Source organism: Acanthochromis polyacanthus, chromosome 9 (assembly GCF_021347895.1).
Source record: "Acanthochromis polyacanthus isolate Apoly-LR-REF ecotype Palm Island chromosome 9, KAUST_Apoly_ChrSc, whole genome shotgun sequence".
Lineage (NCBI taxonomy): Eukaryota > Metazoa > Chordata > Actinopteri > Pomacentridae > Acanthochromis > Acanthochromis polyacanthus.
Window position 1 is genome coordinate 9086450 of NC_067121.1, and position 9821 is coordinate 9096270.

Below are 9821 nucleotides of genomic sequence, written 5' to 3' on the forward strand. Positions count from 1 at the left end.
CCATCTTGGTTTTTCCTCTGCAGAGGTGAGGAGGGATTACTGCCCTGCTGCTGACCTTGAGCGGACATTTGTCGCAGAGACGATCTCTTCAGTGTTTGGTCGTTAGTCTTTGACGGTGCAGACTGTAAAAGATACAAAGATAGTTGCTGAGGGTGTGTAATAAGGGATTTAGGGAGTCTGGTATCTATTTCAGGGTTATAAAACTTCATGGCTTGTGGATGTTTGTAGAGTCTGTTGAAGTATTTGTGAATCTTTGCATAAAACAATAGATTCCGACCATTTAACAGGTTGCACATCTATAAATTGTAAGCAGTTTATCGATTAAACCCCTAAAAATTCATTTCTGTACCTTAAACACGGACAATTTTTCCAGTGAAATAATCCCTTCCTGCATTAAAATGATTTAGATGTAACTCTACACCATTTCTTCCTCCAGAATGTGCAGATCTATGAATGATCTCAACAACCAGCTCTCCTAACTCTACTCAGACACTACAAAACTGCTCTACACTACACAATAGCAAGTTGTAAGTTGGTGTTATTCAGGCATATATATTCTGGAAAACAATGCTGAAGAAGAATACTGACACAGACTCCATAAGTTTTCTGACAAAAAACGCAGTTTGTCTTGTGATCGTTGTGATGCTTCAGGTCTTCATTCTTTCCAGCAAACCCAAAATAACATACACTACAGGCCAAAAGTTTGGAAGCAACTTCAAGTTTCTGTTTACAACGTCTTTCTTAAAAATGTAAAAACAATAAAAACCAGTATGGATTCTATGGATTTCGGGATGTGTTTACTACATGATCAGACTTTCCTTTCATTGATATGCACCATTCTCCTCAATTTACTTTTAGGTACACATTGATGTTACCAAAATACTGATGAAAAAATGTTAACAAAAGAAACAAAAGGTTTTAGTTTTGGAGCTGAGAAGATTTGCAAGAGTCACAACTTTAGTGCAAAAGCAAAAAAAAAAAAAAATCTTAGTTTGCATATTCATTTTAGCTCTTTGGCTTTTAAGAGTTTCCATACAGAAGTCCCAATAAATCTCAGCTGTGTCCGTATCTCTATAACTACCACAGAAATGTCTAGAAGGAAACAGCTTAGCAAAGAAACAAGAGTACAGATAGAAATACCTGATAATTACAGTAAAACTGTATTCTGATGAGTGACTCTTTATATAATAATCATGTTTATTTTGTTGCAAAGTACACCAATGAAACTATGATCTTTTTTTGGCCTGCTGTGTAAGTACATGCTCACAAGGTTGAATTTTTCACACATTTTTTCCTCTCTTAAGTAGCTGTCCAAGAGTTTTTGTCGTGTTCTATTCTGTGAAATAATATGTTAGAGAACAGTGAAATGCACTGCAAATTGACACAACAAGAGGATGTAAAGGAATGTATTCACCGAAAAAACAGGAAACAGACTTTCCCTGGGTGTGCTTCTAGACAATCAACAGACTATGTTTACTTTACATTTAAGATTGTGATTGAATGATTCAGATATTCTCAGAGTTGCACTCCTCTACACGATTTACTGATGACTAAGCTTTTCTTTAAGTCTGAACATTTGTTACATTTATTTCATACCACATTATATTTATGTTTCACTCATTGTGAAACAGAATTTTGCCCATATTTCGTTTTTTTTTAGCACTAGTGTTTTCTCAAAAACTTAAATTTGTTGTGCAGCTTTATTGTCTCAGCTCCAACAGATAACTCATAGTTCTGGATATTGTAGTTTCCTTTTGATATTATTAAAATGCATTTGCCTATAACGTATGCATTATTTTGAACATTTTCGCCTGTTATTACACAGGAGATATTATAAATCTGACTTGAAATAATCTGAATTGTCAGAAATAGCAGTGAAATGCAACAAAAGTACAAAGTTTATGCCATGAAACTCCTGCAATGCCTGTACCATCCTTTTATTTAATGCATTTTCTTCCCTTTTCCTGCTACTTCGCCTCACATTGTGTCATTTTTACTCCTTTTTGTATTTTTATAAATGAGCTCAGCACTCTATAAAAAATGCCTTGTTGCTTGAGTGAAAAATGTTCAGGAGGAGTCATTGGCAGGAGACGTTCAAGTGTCATTAACGCCTCTTCCACTTCAGGATTTGCTGAGTCATGAATATCTCTGCTCTGAGCACCCTCCAAGTTAAAACTATTCCAGAGAAGTCTATCTTTCTTCTTGCAATGAACTCTTCTTGCGCAGATAAATGTGCAAGACTCAGCCTCTTGCAAAAATGTTGAATTAATCAAAATTCTACACTGTTGCAGTGCCCAAAAGCAAAAATTTATTATGCACCATATCCAAAGTAGAACGTATATATAGTGATGTTTCAGTCCTGTGCTTACGTCTTTACTTAAAGCAGCTCTGAACATCGAAAGCAACCACATTTTATTCCTTCAAAAATTAATGTCATGCTTTCAGCAGCTCTGATGTTTGCCGCAAAGCCGCACCTGTTATCCTTTGATGTAAAAACACCCAGAAGTGATCAGAAGACATGCAGGTAAAATCCCTTCCATTCGGCTGTGAGCCTGTGGTGCCAGCTTAAAGCGTCCTTTGTTTATATGCAAAATGAACTCCAACCATTTCCATTTCATTCATTAATCATCCAGAGTAAGTTGCACCATGTGAGCAGATAGTGGCATTCAATTTGGTGCTCAGAAACATCAAAAAGATGCTGAGCTGCTCACGAGGAACAAGCCATACACATTCAGCCTTCACAAGCCGAGTCTATCAACTTTATGCTGTTGTGATTTCTTTCTTTTTTCTTTTTTTTTTCATTCGGTGCAGGTATTTAATTTGTCTGTGAGGTATGCAGGAGCAGGAGGGGAGCATGGAGGCCTCATGGGCATCAGGCAGCAGGGTAAACAAGCTTCAAAGCCCCAGCAGAAGCCTCAGACTTGACCTGGGGTGAAGCACGACTCATTAGTTACATGCCAGGCAGCATCTGGAGTAATCACACCAAACACCATGGACTTTATCACTCTGAACTCCACACACTTGGAGCGGAAGCAACAAGGCGGACCACTTAGGGATAATGTGCTTTAAAAATGAGAGAAAACTTTCAGAAATGTCTTTGATCTGAGAGATGAATCACAAAAACAGAAAAATTTGGTGCTTTTTAATTTCCAGGAGTTAAACTCAAAAAGTGCAACAAAAATAAACCAGCGTTTCTGTTTCTTTGCATCTGTCGGGTTTTACTTCCTTGTATGAGGTTACATGAGATTTCCGTGCTCCTATATGAAACTAAAAGTGTTTTGCCTGCAAAAGAACAGCACAGCATTTCTCCAAATTCATGTTCCATATTTTTAAATGAGATTTTGGTCCAGAGCTACAATACATCTCAGCTTTATTGAAGACGTTTGCTTCCCGGGAACAACCTCCACGCTCCACACAGATCAGATAAATGTGGTTGTACAGTATACCCGAGGCACTTTCACAGAAATCCATCAACGCATTCTCTTATCATCGGAGGAAATCGCTGATTTATTACAGGCGGAGAATACTGTCCTTGTTGGAGAGCGCTAACCCGTCCCACTATCACTTTGATCATGTAATGACAAAGTACCGTGATGAAAACCTCAAAAGGTGTTGTCGCGTGTCCGCCTCCTGCCACGGACCTCACGGCTGAGCCCATCATTCCCACCGACGGCTTCTCTGGCCATCTGATGATGGATAACCGCGTGGCAGATGTTTCAGGAAGTAGCCCATTGATAACAGTCCCAGTGGAGCCCCCTTGATTGAAGTTCATCACCCCTCCCTCTGTCCCAGCAGCCCATCCATCACTGGCTGAAATTGGAGGCTGCCCTTGAGTGTCAGCCACCAAGTGTTGATGGAATAGGTGCTGATGAGATGTACTGATTTGAGTGCTGCATGGTATCCTGAGAGGGTGAGCATGATTATTTGCGTTTATGGACTTTTCTAACAGACGGGGTTGTACGCACATTTAATATGATACACCTGTAAATCTGCATGTAGTTAGGGATAGAGATGTAGCGGTTTTGGCTGAATGTCGTTGTCATACCAGTTGTTTTTGATGGATGTACCAATGTGGGTAACGCTGGAGTTTACAGTTTCTCTCATTGCCAGCTGCAGCACACTGAGTACATTATGTTGTCTTTTCTCATATGATGTATAACACTTGATATCATTATGTACCAAATGTATGGCTCGCAGAAAAAAAACAGGTCAAGCCCAAGTGAACGGTTTTCTGGAGCTTCATTTGATGCTGACATTGGGAAATGGGATACAGATGCTGTGTTTCATCTCAGCCAGTTGTGCAACTGCATAGAAAGCAATGGAAGTGAGTGATTTGATGGATTGGTCCATTGTCAGCAGTGATGCCTGGGTTGCGTTGAACTGCTGTTTTGAAGTGGTGGTTTAGCCTGAAAGGCATACCCCTCCATTTCCCAGCCAATGCATTTTCCAGCTCTCACTTATGATCATTAGTTTTGGGTGATTTAGTTTTAATGCCTGAAAAACATAAGATCACAATCACAAGTTGCCAAATGAATGTTTCTCTGCAGGGTGGCTGTACTCAACCTGAGGGCTTTTAGCAGAACAGCAGTTCTCATGCAATGAAATGCGTCACTGGAGGTGTTCCTCTGGAAGCTTTTTTGGGCACGTTGAGTGAAGAAGATACTCAGGGGTAGATATAGAATGTGATGGAAAGACAATCAGATCTGCCTTGAGAGCATCTTCGGCTCTCTTGCTGAGGATGTTGTTGGCTGGATGCATAGATGTAAGTTTGTACATGACATGTGCTTCGAATTTAAAATTTAGTTGGCATTTATTATTTGTGACATCATGATCATGAGCTTAAAAGTGAAGTCGGCAATTCTGGAGACAGACTGTTGAAATTTAAACAACTGGACAAGATGACTTTGAGAGACTTAAATTAGCAAGAATTTGATATTTACAGATTGTTTTTGCACAACTTTAGTGACTGAAGGAGGGTAGTATTACCTAGCATAGCATTAGTCATTAATTTATATTGTCCCATTATGGTTGCAAATTTGTATTTTAGTCTTCATGTCTGTCAAACTGTTTGCGAATGCAAATGCCTTTATATTTATATATTTATGTGTGTGTGTGTGTGTGTGTGTGTGTGTGTGTGTGTGTGTGTGTGTGTGTGTGTGTGTGTGTGTGTGTGTGTGTGTGTGTGAATCCGACGGAGTAAAAAGCAAGAATATAAAGCAAACAACCACACTGCAAGTAATGTAGCGAGAATTTGCTAGATTGAGGGTTAGCAAGGTAATGCTTCAGTTGCTGATGTACAGAGAGGACCCGATGGTTTCTCAGAACCAAGACACCAGCTCCAGACAGCGATACTCAACCATAAAGGAAGTCCGTATAAGCAATCTACAAACATTGGCAAATGAAACTAAATAATACCAATCTACTGGTTTTGTGAAACATAACTATATAATATTATCCACCTGTAAGCAGTAACATTACAACCTCTGCATCCATCTTCATGCCTTTCAACTCTGATGTCTCCCTTGAATTGACAAACGTCAACCTTTGCCCGATTGTTTCTTACTTTTTTCTTTGTTGTCCTTCTTCTTTTGGAATGTTTATTGCCATTTTTCCTTCTTGAAAATGCAATTGTGTTGCTCCCGTCCTGTGCATGAGTGTGCTCCTATTGATGGTTGGCTGGATCAGTGTTTTGTGACCAAGTTTAAACCACCTTGTTTGCTTTCCATTAACAGAGACAGGGCTCTATAGAAGCACCAGATGTGCTTTCAGGGCACATATAACGACTAACTAGGGATTTTCACAGAATCTACAGGAAGTGTTTAAGGTTAGAATCACTGACTCCACTTTTAACTACACTTTGACTAACAAATAAACGTGGCCAACATTAGGATGTCATCTGAACAAAAATGTACACAATACTATGAGGTGTTTATTTTAGTTCTGAGGTACAAGTCTCCCTTTCAGATTTATTTTTTTTAACAAAATATGTCCCCAGACAGCTTTATTGTTCACCAAAGTACCTGTCTGGACACCAGAGTGCCCTTTTAATTGCGATCAAGTGCCCTTCAAGTGCAAGCTTAAAGCAAAAATAAAACTTAACCCTCACCACAGTGTGGTTGTGGCCTCTCGTTTTTATTTTTGTTTCTGCCCCTCGAGAGATTGCACTGAAATACCATTTTACAGGAGAGTGGTTACCAAAGATCTGGCTTCTGACCCTTTTTATAGTCAAGCAAAGCCAAGAAAAAAATCATACAGCAAATGCTGCTTGTAAAGCCTGTAATGTTGGAGCTTTCTGGGGAGGTGCTGATTCAACTATGCATTCATTTTTTGAAGCCCAGGGTTGTGGTAATGCTGCATTGCCAGTGTAATCGGCTGATGTTGCAGGACTGTACACGCTGTTAACTGGCCTTTTGGGCATTTTGCACGAAAACATCAGACAGTAAATTGCCTGTCATCAATAATGGCATGAAAACACCAACAGAGAAACTCCTGGATTACCTGTGTAAAAGGGTCTTGCCAGGTAGATAATGTTGCCTTTCTGAGCAGACAAAGAGATCTGCCCTCCGTGTGCTGCTGCCGTTCGTATTTTCGTCCGCGGCGTTGCTCCTCGGAGCCTGTTCGACGAGGTGCAAAAAGCATTCAGCTCTGAAGGATTTGAGAAACAGTGCAATCGTCCTGAATTTAAATGGGTTCAGGGCCCTGCGTACAGATGGCAGCGTACACAGCCAGATACGCCGTTCAATAGTTCAGAGCCCACTCTTTTCTCTCTAATCGCACCCTCTCTTTTTCTCATTGCTGTCTTTGCAGCCTCTTTATCACTGTGCTTCTTTACACACCTTGTACATATACACTCAAAAACACACATCCACGAGCACACACACTCTTTTACTCTTTTTCCTTCTCCTGCTACCTCTCTCACCCTCACCTCTTCCACCTTCTCCTCCCTCCACCCTTCCTATTTCCCCGGCACCGAGGATCGAGATAAAGAAATCGTTTTTCTTTTGCCGTCAATCACGTTGACATAATTACACATACCAGCAAACACATTTCTCTCTTTGTTTCCCTCTAACATGGCCTGTCTTCTCTCTGCCCTATCCCTCTTTTCCAAGTTTCCAAACACCGAGAAACGAGATAAAGAAATCACTTTTGGGGGATCGGTGCAGCGGCACAAACTAGCAAGCGCACACCTCGAATTTCTACCTCCAGCCGCCATTTCACTTGTCTCTCAACCTCAACCTGTTATTTGTTCTCTCTCTAGCACACGCATGCCTGGGCACATTCCCTCAAACATTTATTTTCTTGGCCTCACATTGCAGCACAAACTGTGAAGATAAAGCAACCCAGACTGTCACGTTTCACCTAACAGAGTCTGACACAATGAGAGAACGGCGTTACTGCAGCGCACCAGACTGATGGATTGACCAAAGTAGCAGATTAAAACAAATGGGGTCCAGTGAAGGCTTCCAGACATCTCCGATCTCATCTGATGTAGCGGGCCACCCGGGGAACTAGAATATGAAATGTGCTGGAGAAGGAGGCTAAAGGGTAGCTCCAGCTTCATTACAGCTTCGCTAAAGCAAATTATGATGAGGACTGATTGGAAAAACGCTCAAATAAAGTGTCCCCTTTAAGCTCAGCTCCCCTGTGGCCTGCTGAGCGCAACAGAAAGTCAAATGTGAGGGTTATCTTAGAACACCAAATAGCTGAAATCAATCTTGCGATAACAAGACACAGACTCCACAACACAACTATTATCTCCCATAACTGTTACAGCCTAAGAAATAAAAGCAATTCAGTGTCATTTTAGTTTGTTTTTATTGACGCTGGATGATTCTGCAAAGCCTCTAGCTTGTTTATTCTGAGAATTAAAAAATTCTCCTTCAACTGCAGCAAGGTTAAGATTAGAGAGAAAGACTCGCAAATATACTAAAATGTCAAATTTATAACTTAACGTAATAGCATCTTATTTTTTATCAATTTTTTGATGGCAATATTAACTGATGGTGTCATCCTACCGAGATAACATAGGTAAGAACAATATTATTTCAATGTCAAATCATTTACTCATTCTGTGAATTTTGAATAATGAATTTTTCTACACACTAGAATATATGCTGTTTTGTTAGTTTTCTATTTGGGTACAATCTGTGCAATAAAAATGCTCCTTCAGTATTTCCATTTATCAAAAAATATCCCAATACCACTGATTTGTGATTTGTGCAATAATATTATTTTTGAAGTAGTACTTAAATATATTAAGGTTTATTTTTATTTTTTATACTACATTCCTTAATCGTTTGCACCATCTTTGCTGCTTTAACACTGCAAATCAGGCAATTTGGGGCGGCTGTGGCTCAGGTGGTAAAGCGGGTCGTCCAATCGAAGGGTCGGCGGTTCGATTCCCGCTCTCGCCTAGTCATGTGCTGCATGCCGAAGTTTCCTTGGGCAAGATTCTGAACCCCGAATTGCCTACCAGTGACTGTTCCACTGGTGTATGAATGTATACTGACTGATGTTGCATGTTGATTAGCAACCTGCACATTAGTGTGTGAATGTGTGTGTGTCTGGGTGAATGGGAGCAATTGTTGTAAAGCACTTTGAGTACTCTGATGAGTAGAAAAGCGCTATATAAGAGCAAGTCCATCCAAGTCCAAATCTCCCCACTGTGGGATTAATAAAGGCTTATCTTATCTCATTTTATTTAACATTTGTCATCCTACAGTAATCACATTACATCAAACTTAAACAGAAGGGTAATTTCTCTTATGTAAACTTGAAAACTAAAACTTTAGATTCACTGAAAGAGCCCTCACAATAGGTGCCCAGTGCCACAAGTCAGTACAACTTTCATTACTGAGATTAAAATCTTCTGTTTTTTCAATACTTTGCATGTCCACCTCTATCTTCGATAACACTCTTCATCCTCCTCAGCAGGGAGGATAGCAAATTTCTGGAGAGATGTTCTGACATATTTCAGAGACAATTTTCTTTCCAGCTTTTCTTTGCTGGAGGGGTTGTGCTGCTCTGCCTTCTTCTTTAAAATATCTCAGAGGTGTTTGATTGGATTCAAGTCAGGCAACAAACTTGGCTATGTTTTTCTTCTTTAGAAAACTCTTGTGTGAGTTTGGCAATGTGCTTTGGATGATTATCAGGCTGGAATGTTCTTCTTCTGCCAAACTTCTGCAGACTGGGAGTCATCTTGTCTGCCAGGTTTTTGGTATATACACTGGCTTTCAAAGTGTCATCTTTTAATGTCATCTTCCAACGCCTTTGGCACTCATCGCACCCTTTATCGTCACACTGCCACCTCTGTGCTTCACTGTCAGGACTATGCATTCACTGTGGTGGTCCGGGCAACGTTCACGCCAAACATACTGGATGGATCTGAGCTGTACTAGTTTATCTTGGTCTCATCTGACCAAAGGATGTTCACTTGACTTTCTTCAGGCTTCTTTGTGTTTTTAGCAAAGTTTCATCTTGCAATTTTATGCTGTTGAGCAAACGAGTTGTTTCTCTTGGACACTATGTAAAGAGACAGACATAAGGCACTGTCGCACTCTTCCAAACTTTAACCTAAATTTTCATTGATTGCCACCACGCCACATCTTTAGCATCATTTTGAAATGACAACCTCTTCATCTCTGATTAGTGGTACTAATGGCTCGTTCCGTGCTTCCTGATTACTGCTGCAGCTGTTTTTCTGCAGATTTTTTGTTCACCATCAATCCTCCTGTGTCTTTTTCTTTGTGAAGTCTCACAATCATATTTTTCACTTGCTCTGCTAATTCGTTTTCATGTGGAGCCATGATGTAGACACACAG